At 33.5% G+C, this 12,175-nt stretch overlaps 1 protein-coding gene across 1 annotated transcript in view; it reads left to right on the forward strand.

The window, feature by feature from the left end:
- LOC100005368 (uncharacterized) overlaps positions 1-12,175 on the forward strand; it is a 144,598-nt gene that overhangs the window by 32,647 nt on the left and 99,776 nt on the right. The window lies entirely within an intron of this gene.

Genomic DNA, 12,175 nt, shown 5'->3' on the forward strand with positions numbered 1-12,175 from the left:
AGTAAATCGAATCATCGTTTTCAGTGTAGAAGTTGATTGAACTCATTGACTAGCATGACTTATGGCTCTGTTCCGATGTGCTGGACTTTATAAATAAACATTACGCTATACAATTCTCTTATCTGTGCAGAAGATAGTAGTTTGTTACCTGCCTTTACAGTGCATCATAACGTGTGTATTTATGAATTACACTGAAGAGAGGAGTAACTTTAGCTGTATTAGCAATACTTTATGGTAACAAGCACATTCAGAAAGTAAATGCTGAAACGTTCACAAAATATAAAGCAACACTTGACATTTCGAGCAACAGTTTAGAGCAGTAAACGCTGGTATTGATCCATTCTTCAGTAACAGTGTTGAACTGACTGTCTTTGATGAGGCAGTCCAGCATAAAATATATTTTGTTTACAATTATAAAAGTCTACTGCAATTTCTCAGCACATTTCCTTCAAAAATCTGAGATGTCTATGGAGACTCTTATGTTTGTTGGTTCGCCCAATAACTGAATATTTGTTGTTCTTTTCTGGTGCATACATATAAATCTTCAGCTGCTACAGCGAGTAAGCAGATATAATGAACTGTTGCAGCGGCACTGTGGTTGAAAACATGCAGATTAAAGGCTGGCGATATACTGTAAATGTATAATACAGTCTCCTGGGACACAATTATACCCTGTAAAAAATTACGTAATAGAAAAGTTATGACAATGTATTTGTCACACATATATATATATATATATATATATATATATATATATATATATATATATATATATATATATATATATAACGTCATATATAAAATGTATACTTTTGTAACACTTTCACCTTTAACTGAATAAAAAATAGTTTTAGTCAATTTTTTTTAAGTTAATCAACTATAAACTTGATCTTTTAAGTCAGCTTAATTGATGTAAGATGTATTACTTGTAAAGACAAATTGATTCAACCTCAAAATGTACGTAAGCAACATATTTTTTACAGTGTACCACTTAATCACATAAAAAGTAATCTTTTCATGATATGTCCTCATTAAATATCAGTGTCAAAGTAGAGCCTGCTGTTTAATAGGACTATTTGCTGTTGAATGAATGTTGAGCTCTGCCGTCAGCACTTGTGGTGTAATGTTGGCCAATTTGCAAATCTTAAAATGTTCACTTCTTGACTGTGCAGCCACAAGACATAAACCGAGTTCATGTTAACATGATTTCACTGAGGAAAGGAAAACACTTATTACACTGCTCTGTGTACACTCATATCCAGTTTCCCAACTTTGTTGCCATGGCAACATAAAATCCTAAAGCGGCAGGAAATATATGAAGAAAAGCAACTTTTAAAAAACTATTTTCCTTGTTTCAACCCTACAATAATTGGTCCTATTTACTTTGTATTAGTCTTCAAATGTCTTATTTTAGTGTATTATACATGTAGCTCATAAAATGTACATAAAAACGGCACATTTATTATTATTATTATTATTATTATTATTATTATTATTATTATTATTAGTAGTAGTAGTAGTAGTAGTAGTAGTAGCCAAACTCACTGCATTATCTGAATTGGGAAATTTAATTATTAATATAAATACTCCTCATTAACTTACGGCTGCAACCGTATCTGATCTAGGAACAACCAGAGTATGTCTGGAGGTACTATAAAGTTGATGATGACAACATTGCCATAGCAAACTTTGAGATATGTAAACTTAGGATTGCAAGAGGTGAAGAATGTATGTTATTTATTACTTGATTGTTCAAGCTACCTCACTAACACTGTTTGTTAACAGAGTTGTTAAATGTTAAAATAGGGTAAATTAAATGAAAAAAAAAAACTCCCTGCATCTGTTACTTCACTCTTCTTTCTTTATTTGTATTTCTTTCTTTCTTTCTTTATTTATTGATGAATTATAGAAGTATTGGATCAGGTTATGGTATCGGTACATACTCAAAATCAAATGACTTGGACTTTAGGGCAAAAAACCTGATCGGGACATAAGTCTAAAATGTAAAAATTACTGTTAAATAATGTAATTCAATAAAATAACAAATAATTATTACTAATATTAGTATTTTCAATTTTGCTTATTGACCAAGTGCATCCACAAGTTTTGGTTTCAGTTTCAGCCTAGAAGTTTTATTTAGGGGCATCTTTAATTATTTATTATATTTTTTATTATCACATATTTATAAAGAGCTAATGCAAGGCAGATTTATTAGAATTGTAAACTTTTTTTTACTTCTTCATGCCACAACAATAGACCCAGTTTACTTCCATTTACTTACAATTGTAAGGGCATCACTGTAAACTATTTTTGCACTGTAAAACCTAAAAAGTTAAGGCATCTCAAACCATTTGAGAAAAACGATTGCAACAAACCAAGTTAAAATACTAATCCTTATGAGTTCTGTGAACTTAATCCATTTGAGTAAATGAAGCATTTGACCACAGTAAAACTCAATAAATGAAGAGAACTCAAGCCATCCGAGTACTTTAGAACCCAATAAGTTAAGCCAACTCAAACGTTTGAGAAAACCGATTGCTGCAAACCAATTGAGTTAAAAAACTAATCTATATGAGTACTGTGAACTTGCTCCATTTAAGTTGAAGTAATGAGGTATTTAATGAACTCATTACCTTTAACACTGAGATCAAAACTCTTTCAAATTAGTAGAATTAACTTTCATTCAACTTTTAGTTAACTGCTCTCATTTCATTCGATAAAGTTGACTGTTGGGTTTTACAGTATAGAAATAATTTGCTGACGGCAGGACCAACCTGTGTTTTCTTCAGAAGTCTATAATGCAGGCCATCCATATGTCTTTAAAAGCAGAAATGTCAATCCTGCAGCCCTCATACGAACTCTTTCATTAACAAATGTACTTTTTTTGTAACTCTAAACTTGCCTTTATTTTTCCCCAGTAAGAAAAACTTCTTGTCCGACATGCATGCATAAACATGAGCTAGAAGAATCATCTGGAAACAAATGCTTCAAAAACTCGTCTTCTTTTCAAGGCTCTGGGTTTTGATGGGTTTTTAGTGTGAGATTATTAAAGAAGCTCCCTTTGTCTTTTCGCTGCGTACTGTACACTTCAAACGGCGCGCACACACACGGCTGTTATATATTATTCATGTGAGGATTATGTAACGGTGCCTACGTTGTGAAATGTCATAGAAGATTCAGCGGAGTTTGTTCTGCTTCAGGTTCACAGATGTATGAGATGGCGGATGGAGAAGACAGTTAGACTTTATAGTGCCACAGACAATCATGCGCCGCTGCGCTTTGTTCTCCCCGTGGAAGAGGAGTGTGTTTGGTGTGTTTGATCACGATGCGTCCCGGCGCAGGCTTGTGTGGGTGTGGGTTCGTGCTCTTCTTGTGGAGGAAGGGTGGAGGTTGCTGCACCCTTGCAGACGAAGGTGGAAAGTGGGTGAGTCATCCTAAATTAAACCCGCAAGAGCAATAGCACACACACACACACACACACACACTCACACATTACTGCAAATACACATACCTGATAATGCAGGTTAATTAATGATTAACCTGCCATTTGATGGAATAATGAAATAGCGGTTGGCTAAATTAAGAACTTTTCTTCTTTCGTTCACTCAGCTCAGAATAATAAACCAGGTCAGACGGCTGTCCAGCTAACTAAACAAATAGTGGGAGTACATTTGACTTTGATGTGAATATGCTTTAAAAACATCATTATGCAGAACGATAATATGATTTATAACTTCCTAAAATAGGTATTTTTAAAGCATTATTTATTTGTTAAATATGACAAATGTGTCTTTTTTTTATTACAAATACATTCACAGATGATTTTTACACTATTAAAAGAAAAATAAGAAAACTACAAATTGATACTAAAATATATTATATTATATACAACTATTTTATTAGTTTATTAAAATGATTGAGTATATACACTGCCCGTCAAAAGTTTGGGGTCAGTAGGATTTTTAAATGTTTTAAAATAAGCTTCTCCTGCTCGCCCATACTGCATTTATTTAATCAAAAATACAGTACAAAATGTAAAATTGTGAAATGTTATTGCACGATAAATTAACTGTTCAAGAGTAGTTTATCATTTAATTTAATCATTTAATCCAGTGATTATAATGATTATTTTCAGCTTCATTACTCCGGTCTTAACAATTAAAAAAATTTTTTTTTTACATTTAATAAATGCCGTCTTGATGAACAGAATAATTTTCTTTAAAAAAAGTATGAAATAAGAAACTGACCTTAAACTTTTGACCCGTAGTGTAAATAATTGTATATAAAATGTATTAATTATTTTAATAATACAATAAAAATTTGTATAATTTTGCTTATTTGAAAACATCACAAATTAATTTTTTACAATATAAAAACATTTCAACATTTCAAAGTAAATCGAAATTTAAATGTAAATATGTAATTGTATGATAAAACTAAAGATGTAAATAATAATTTGTGTGTGTTATTTTGTAATTTAATATTTTTTAAATGTAAAAACATTTAAAAAATTATATCTTACTTATTATATGAAGTTTAATATATTATATTATATTATATTATATTATATTATATTATATTATATTATATTATATTATATTATATTATATTATATAGCTGCAACCCAGTACTGGGAAACACCCATACACTCTCATTTAAACACATACACAACGGCCACTGTGGGGAAAACCGGAGCACCCAGAGCAAACCCAGCCAAACACGGGGAGAACATGCAAACTCCACACAGAAATGCCAACTGACCCAGCCGAGGCCTGAACCAGTGACCTTTATGCTGTGGGGGGACAGTGCTACCCACTGTGCCACCATGCCACTTTATATTATATTATATTATATTATATTATATTATATTATATTATATTATATTATATTATATTATATTATATTATATTATATTATATTATATTATATTATATTACACTGTACCTATGTAGCAAAGTAGCTTTACATAATAAATATTAAAAGTAAATAAATTTTACTTTTTTCCATACACAAATGATTGATTGTTTAAAAGTTTTGGAGATCAGAGTAGTTGAAATAGCTGAGAAATAGCAAGATTGTACAGATTTTGATCTGACTGAGCAACGAATGACTGCTTTTACCATGGTCGGACTCTCTGTCTCTCTCCTCAGAGGACGTCTTATCGCGTGTCAGATCGGAAAGCGGAGGCTGCAATGAAGTGCGGTCATCTTTTTGAGGTGACCCTGTCAAAGCCACACGTCTGTCAGCCTCTGATCCACAGACCAAAAAAACACCAGCCCTTGCCCCTCTGTCTGAAACACAGGGAACGGCAGATCAGAAGAGGAAAGCAGCATCTGTAGCAGAGCCATAGTTTTTGCTGCCTCCGTGTATGCCGGTTTTAGTGCTCAAATTGCTCTGTGTTTTCTGCATTTTCCTCTGGGAAATATCAGCGCACGAAGGCCGAGCGGACGCTGATGGATTGAGTCGTGAGATGTGTGTCTTTGTCTCTTTCTGAAGGTAGATGTGCCATGTGTGAACCACTAACGTTTACCAAGCAATATGAGTTTCTGAAAGCCCAGGGGTGTTGTCAGGTTTTGAGAAATGCTGTTAAGTCTCAAACGCACCCAAGAAACCAGTGGACTATTCCACATACTAACATATTAAAGGATAGGATTACTTGTTACTTAAACGGGACCTATTATGCCCCTTTTATCAAGATGTAAAATAAGTATCTGATGCCTCTAGAGAGTGTGTATGTGAATTTTTAGCTCAAAATGCCCCCAAAATACTGTTTTATAACTCTTTGAAACTGTCCCATTCAGGCTTTGATCCTAATCATGCTGTTTCGGTGACCGTCACTTTAAATTCAAATGAGATTTTGCTCTTTTCAAAAGAGGGCGGAGCTGCAAACGCCTGTGCGTCACTGTAATGGCATATTTTATGGAGTCTATGGTGTTCATTTGTGCATCCTAAAACTCCACACTTACCTATAATACTTTAATCGTAGTGACTGATATTATCTTCGATAGGTGCAGTCTGAAAACTCTAATTGCGGATGTTTGTTTTCGTTTGCTTAGCATCAACTGTTTATGCTAATGAGGGAGAGATCATCACTTATGGGCGGGGCTTTCCCACGCTGATGACAATCAAAGTGTTTCTGCAGACTGTTTTTATCAAGTATGATTATAAAGAATAAAAGTAATTCATTTTTACCACTATAGACTGGCTGTATTCACACACTGCTGCCATACAACTGTGTTTAAACACCTCATTAAAGTGGTTTTTAAATAATAGGTCCCATTTAAAGGGACGGTTCCCAAACAGTGAACATTGTCATCATTTTCTCAACCGCAATTTGTGTTTAAAACATGTTTGAGTTTCTTTCTTCTGTTGAACACAAAAAAGATATTTCGAAGAATGTTCTCTTAAAATACGTGGTTTATTTTCATACTATAGACCAGTGATTCTCAGGCTGTGGTACTTGTACATGGTACGTGGGCTTCCATCTAGTAGTATACTGAGAAATCAAATATGTCATATGTATGCGCTACATATATATAAAAAATTAACAAAAACGACTTATATATATAAATGTAATGACATATAGCATATATTTATGAGGTCCAAGCAACATCCCCAGGTTTTGATAGACTACTTGTCAATACTTTACATTTTTTTACTTTTTAAGACGAGTAGCCTACGATTTGTAACTTTTTAAAGCACATTTCAATATAAACTTTGATGTTTTATTTTGTTTGTTTGCTTTTTACATATCTGCAAAGTACAGTGTTGATTTTCAAAGTATTTATTATGTTTAAAGTCGCTGATAATAATAAAAATTCTTAATAATAGGAATTAATTTGCCACGTTTTTGAACTGTACAGAGCTATAACTTCTTTACTGGGCCTACTACACTACTGTATTTCTATACTGCTTTATATGGTGGTACTTTGGAGAGACAATTTTTTTTCTCTAAGGTGGGACTTGGTGAAAAAAAGTTTAAGATCCACTGATATAGACTATCGAGAGCTTCCAGTTTTCAATATTTTTAACATACTGTAAAAAGGATGGAACTACTTGAGAGTCAGCAAATGGTCTGTAACATACCTGCCGTATGTCTGTATCCAGTACCGTTCAGAGCCATTACAGAGGCTGGAAAAAATGATGCAGACCAGAGCAACCTGAAAGAGGTGACCCTGGTCTGTCCTGTGCACTGGGTAACAGCCGCTGCCTTCGGAATATTGATCGATCCGGGGGTGTTATTGTACCAAAAAGCTGAGGACCGGGGGTAGGCGTGAAATTTTGGGAGTTTTCCAGGAGAAATGACAAAACAGTAGATGGGTATGAAATACGAAAGACACCCAGGAAAAAATGTCAGTGTTGGCATAGTTGATCTGTATAGTTTCATTTTGGGGTGAACTATCTCTTGGTTTTGAGTTTGTGAGCCTTTTGTTGTTACAATCCTAGACATCTTCCAAATTACACTTGTGCACTATTCTACGACATTTCATGTTGAAATATACTTTACTCTTTTTACTCTAAAAAGAATAAGTGTACTCTAAACACCAGGAAGACGCACTATTCAACAGTTAAAAAGAAATGTGTAATTTTGAACACTTCAACCTCTCAGTGGTCGCAGTTTTGCTCATGAAGCAGAAGGGGCGGAGCTATTTGGCAATGCAGTTGGATTTCTTTATTGATTTTTTTTGATTTGGAAAACAAAATTCTCGCACATAATGATTATGCCACCTCCCGATGGTGAATGCGGTTGTACTGTTTGGTAGTTTGGTCTTTTATTTCACTAATTTGACAATTGTTAAACGTCATCTTGGAAACAAAATTTTTGTTTTGTTAAAAAAAATGTGTTTTTCATTTGGGTACAACCCTAAATTTATACACTACATGGTTGACTGTATAAGTGTGTAGTGTATAGTGTGCCATCTATGATGCAGTTTTGTTGAAAAATACAAATATTTTGAAATTTAAAAAAAAAAAAAAAGTTTTTCCTGAAGTGGTCCATCAAAGTTCATCACAGTAAAACTTTCCTTAAAATAGTTCATCAAGACATTATAATAGTAATTCACATGAATCAAGTGGTTTAATCTATGATGAGCACTTTATTTGTTTAGCTTCAGATTAAATCTGTTTTTGAAAGAATCATCTGAGTCAATGATTCAGAGCCATTCATTCAGGAGTTTTGAACAAAACACTTGAATGAATGTAAATACCAGTTAAGAAACTCTATTAGCTAATGAACAGTTTGTGTTTATCTGGTGTTTTCCGTTTATTTACATTGACATTTCACTTTTCACAATGACATCACTGAAGTTTTGTCATTGAGTGTGTTTACGTTGAGTGTGGACTACTTCAATGTCATAATAAAGGGAGTTTGGCAAGATTGAAACAATTATGTAAACACAATAGGGTATATGTACAGCTAGTGTTTCTTCCCATCCTGACAAACTTCCATTGAATAGTTAATGACTATTTTCTATTTCATACAGTTCCATTTACAGCATTGATTGTAATGAAATTTAAATAGAATCTATTAAAAAGACTTCAGCATTCATTTAGTGGTTCAAGCGTAAAACAAGATGAAAAGCCATTTACATGCAAGCGCATCAGGATTAGCAGGCTAGTGTCGAAACTCTATTGAAAATACTGGGGTAAAAGAAAGCTTAGGTCCGGACTTCGGCTAGGCCACTCCAAAGTCTTTATTTATTTATTTTTTTCAGGATTCAAAAGTAAACTTGCTGATGTGCTTTGGATCAATGTCCTGCTGCAGAACCCAAGTTCGCTTCAGCTTGAGTTCACTAACTAAATCAAATTATTTATGCGCATGAAAATGTAGTCATTGTTTACTCAAACTGACATTGTTCCAAACCCAAACCACTTATGAATAAAAACTACAACATATTTAAATGAATCTTGAATAATTTCTGTCTATTACAGTAAAAACCTTTGTGCTTAAAAATGTTCATTCAGACATAACAAAAATAATGTATCAAGTGATTTAATCAGTCATGAACACTTTATATATTTAGTTCCATAAATCTGCTTTTGAATATTCATCTGAGTGAACAATTCAGAGATCCATCATCAGCCATTTTGTGCAAATCACATGAAAGAATGTAAATACCAGTTATTAAACTGTATTAGTTAATGAAAAGTTGCCTAAGTTTGTGTTTTATTTTTATTTGCGCTTTCAGATTGCATTAAACAGAGCTTTTAGTGCTTGATTCTTTAGTATCATTTAGCAACATTTGTTGTCATATAATTTGTAACAATAAATTGTTTAAGAAATTGTATGTGTCTCACGCTAAGTCACTAGATAGATAGTAGCTTCTCATTAGTGGCTGTTTAATTGTGCCATATAATGAAAATCTTAAAATATTTAAGCATAGCTGAATAATAAAAGTTCAGTACATGAATATGACTTAACAGAGCATCAAACACATCGCTTCCTCATTCTCATCTAAATCCTGGTGAAAATTCACCAATCAGATAAAGACAATCTTGTTTTGTGCTCAACAGAATAAAGAAATTCATAAAACCACCCGAGTGCGAGTAAATGGTGAGGAAATTCATCTTTTGGGGAACCACATGAGCATTAACACCACAAGCAATCCAATCAAATGTGTTTGACTTCCTTTAGAAGTGTATCGAAAGTGGACCAGCTTCAAACTATGTTTATTGTTATTGGATTGGCGAAAACTCATCTTAATACCTGGTGTAAAATGGGGCCTTAAAATTATAGGAATAAGGGTTACATATGATATCAGATGAAGGTGGGAATCAGGGGTTTGCGTGTCTGACCTTTAAGATTTACCCACTATCAAGACAAAGATCACACCATTTTTATCACCTCTGCTCCCTAAAGTAACACAACTTACTCACAGTTTTTTTTTTTCTGGGGCATCAGTTTTGAAAGTCTCTTAGGATAAAGTTTTGACAAACTGAACATATCTGCAATGAAAGACTAATGCCTTTTAAAAAATGAATAGTGTAGAGCTGTGTGATATTTAGCATTGATATAATATCATAATTGTTATTTTTACAATGTGTGGGCTGCCATTTATGAGTGTCACTGTCCTTGCAAAAAAAAAACACATCTTGAGAGTCCAAAAGCATTAACTGTGTAATGAAGCCTTTAATGCAGTTAGACTGTAAGAAAAATAAAATCAGTAACACTTCACACTAAGGTTACAAGTTAATTTTAGTTAATATGTTTAGAGCAAAAACAAATGATACATTTGTTACTGTGTTTCTTTATTTTTTGTTAATGAAAAAATGGTCACATTCAGTATGGGGGTGTGCGAGAGATCTGCAGAGTGGATGGCAACATTAACAGCCGGAGGTATCAAGACATTTGTGCGACCCATAACATTGCAAACAACAGGAGAGGGCAAATTCTTCAGCAGGATAGTGCTCTGTCGCATATTTCAGCCTTCACATCAAATTTTCTGAAAGCAAGGAAGGTCAAGATGCTCCAGGATTGGGCAGCCCAGTCACCAGATATGAACATTGTTGAGCATGTCTGGGGTAAGATGAAGGAGGAGGCATTGAAGATTAATCCAAAGAATCATGATAAACTCTGGGAAGTCCTGCTAGAACGCTTTCTTTGCCATTCCAGATGACTTTATTAAGAATTTATTTGAGTCATTGCAGAGATGTATGGAATCAGTCATTTAAGCTCATGGGAGTCAAACACAATATTAATGCTTTTCCCACTGCACCATGACTTTATATTCTATACTGTACATTATTTCTGTTAAGTGACAAGACCTTTGTTTAAGCAAAGTCAGACCTTACTATCCTAATTAAATAATTAAAAATCAAGGCATGATTATATTTTATTTTGTTAAAATAAGTGTAATCTTGAGGCCTTCATCTTTCACAAAAGCCACTTCTGATTCCAAATGATGCACTAGAAGTCAAGTTATTATTTGTTGATTCTAAACCTTGGATAGGCGACAAGACTTTTGTCAGGCAGTGTACATTAACCAGTTTTAACAAGCAAGAATTTGGATTTTATTATTGCATTAGTAAACGTTACACCAGAGGTATCCAAACTTAGTCCTGGAGGGCTGGTGTCTCCAACTGGGGGGCCGGTGTCTCCAACATAGTTTAGCTCCAACTTCCTTCAACAAATCTGTCTGAAAGTTTCTAGTATACCTAGAAAGAGCTTGATTAGCTGCTTCAGGTGTGTTTAATTGGGATTGAAACTAAACTATGCAAAACACCGGCCCTTCAGGACCGAGTTTGGGCACCTTTTTTTTTTTTTACAGTCTCACTCACTCTTTTAGAGTTATGTACTGCATAATCTACAGCAAGGGTTAACTGTGTAGATCTTAGGTAATACATTGATTAAGCATCTATGACTTTTTTTCATTTAGAGCAATATAAACTCTATATAATGGATAATAAAGCCCAAAGTGTCTTCTTTCCAAAGATACACAAACTGAAAATGTAGACCAAATTATTCAACAGCTGTAACTGTTTAAGTTTTACTACTGAAAACTTTTTACAGAAATTTCATTTTGCATGCTATGTTTTTGAAATATAAACTCATGAAACACTTGGCTTTCAAAGCATATTTTTCTAGATTATTATAATAATGTTTTCCATGTGTTTGTATTTGGAAAAACAAATATTGAACACAATACTTTTTTTACAAGACATAATGTATATTTTATATTTTTGAGCATGTAACTTTCCAGATAGACCATAGTAAAGCTTCTTTTGTCTTCTTCAAAGACACATGAACTGTGAATGTAGAGCCAATTATACAGGAATTGTTACTGTTTTAGTCTGGGAAAGTCGTTTTTAAGAAAATGCCTCTGAAGGTGTGAGAGGGAAGGACACCAATATAGTCTTAGAAAAATTTTACAGAAATTTCATTTTGCATGCTATCTTCATTATATTTGAAATATAAACTCATGAGACACAGCTCCCAAGGCATAAATTTTTCTATGTCATTACATTAATGTTTTCCTGTGTGTGTGTGTGCGTGATTGTGCGTGTGTGTGTGTGTGTGTACAGAAAGACACATATTGAACTCAAACCTTTTTTTGTGTGTGTGTGTGTTACTTCATAATATATAACTTTTTATATTTTTTGAGAATAAAACATCCCAGATAGACCAAAGTGTCTTCTTTCCAATGATGCCTAGTTTTTGTTTGTAGCTGTTTTGTTT

The sequence above is a fragment of the Danio rerio genome, chromosome 23, assembly GCF_049306965.1.
Source record: "Danio rerio strain Tuebingen ecotype United States chromosome 23, GRCz12tu, whole genome shotgun sequence".
NCBI classification, from domain to species: Eukaryota; Metazoa; Chordata; class Actinopteri; order Cypriniformes; family Danionidae; genus Danio; species Danio rerio.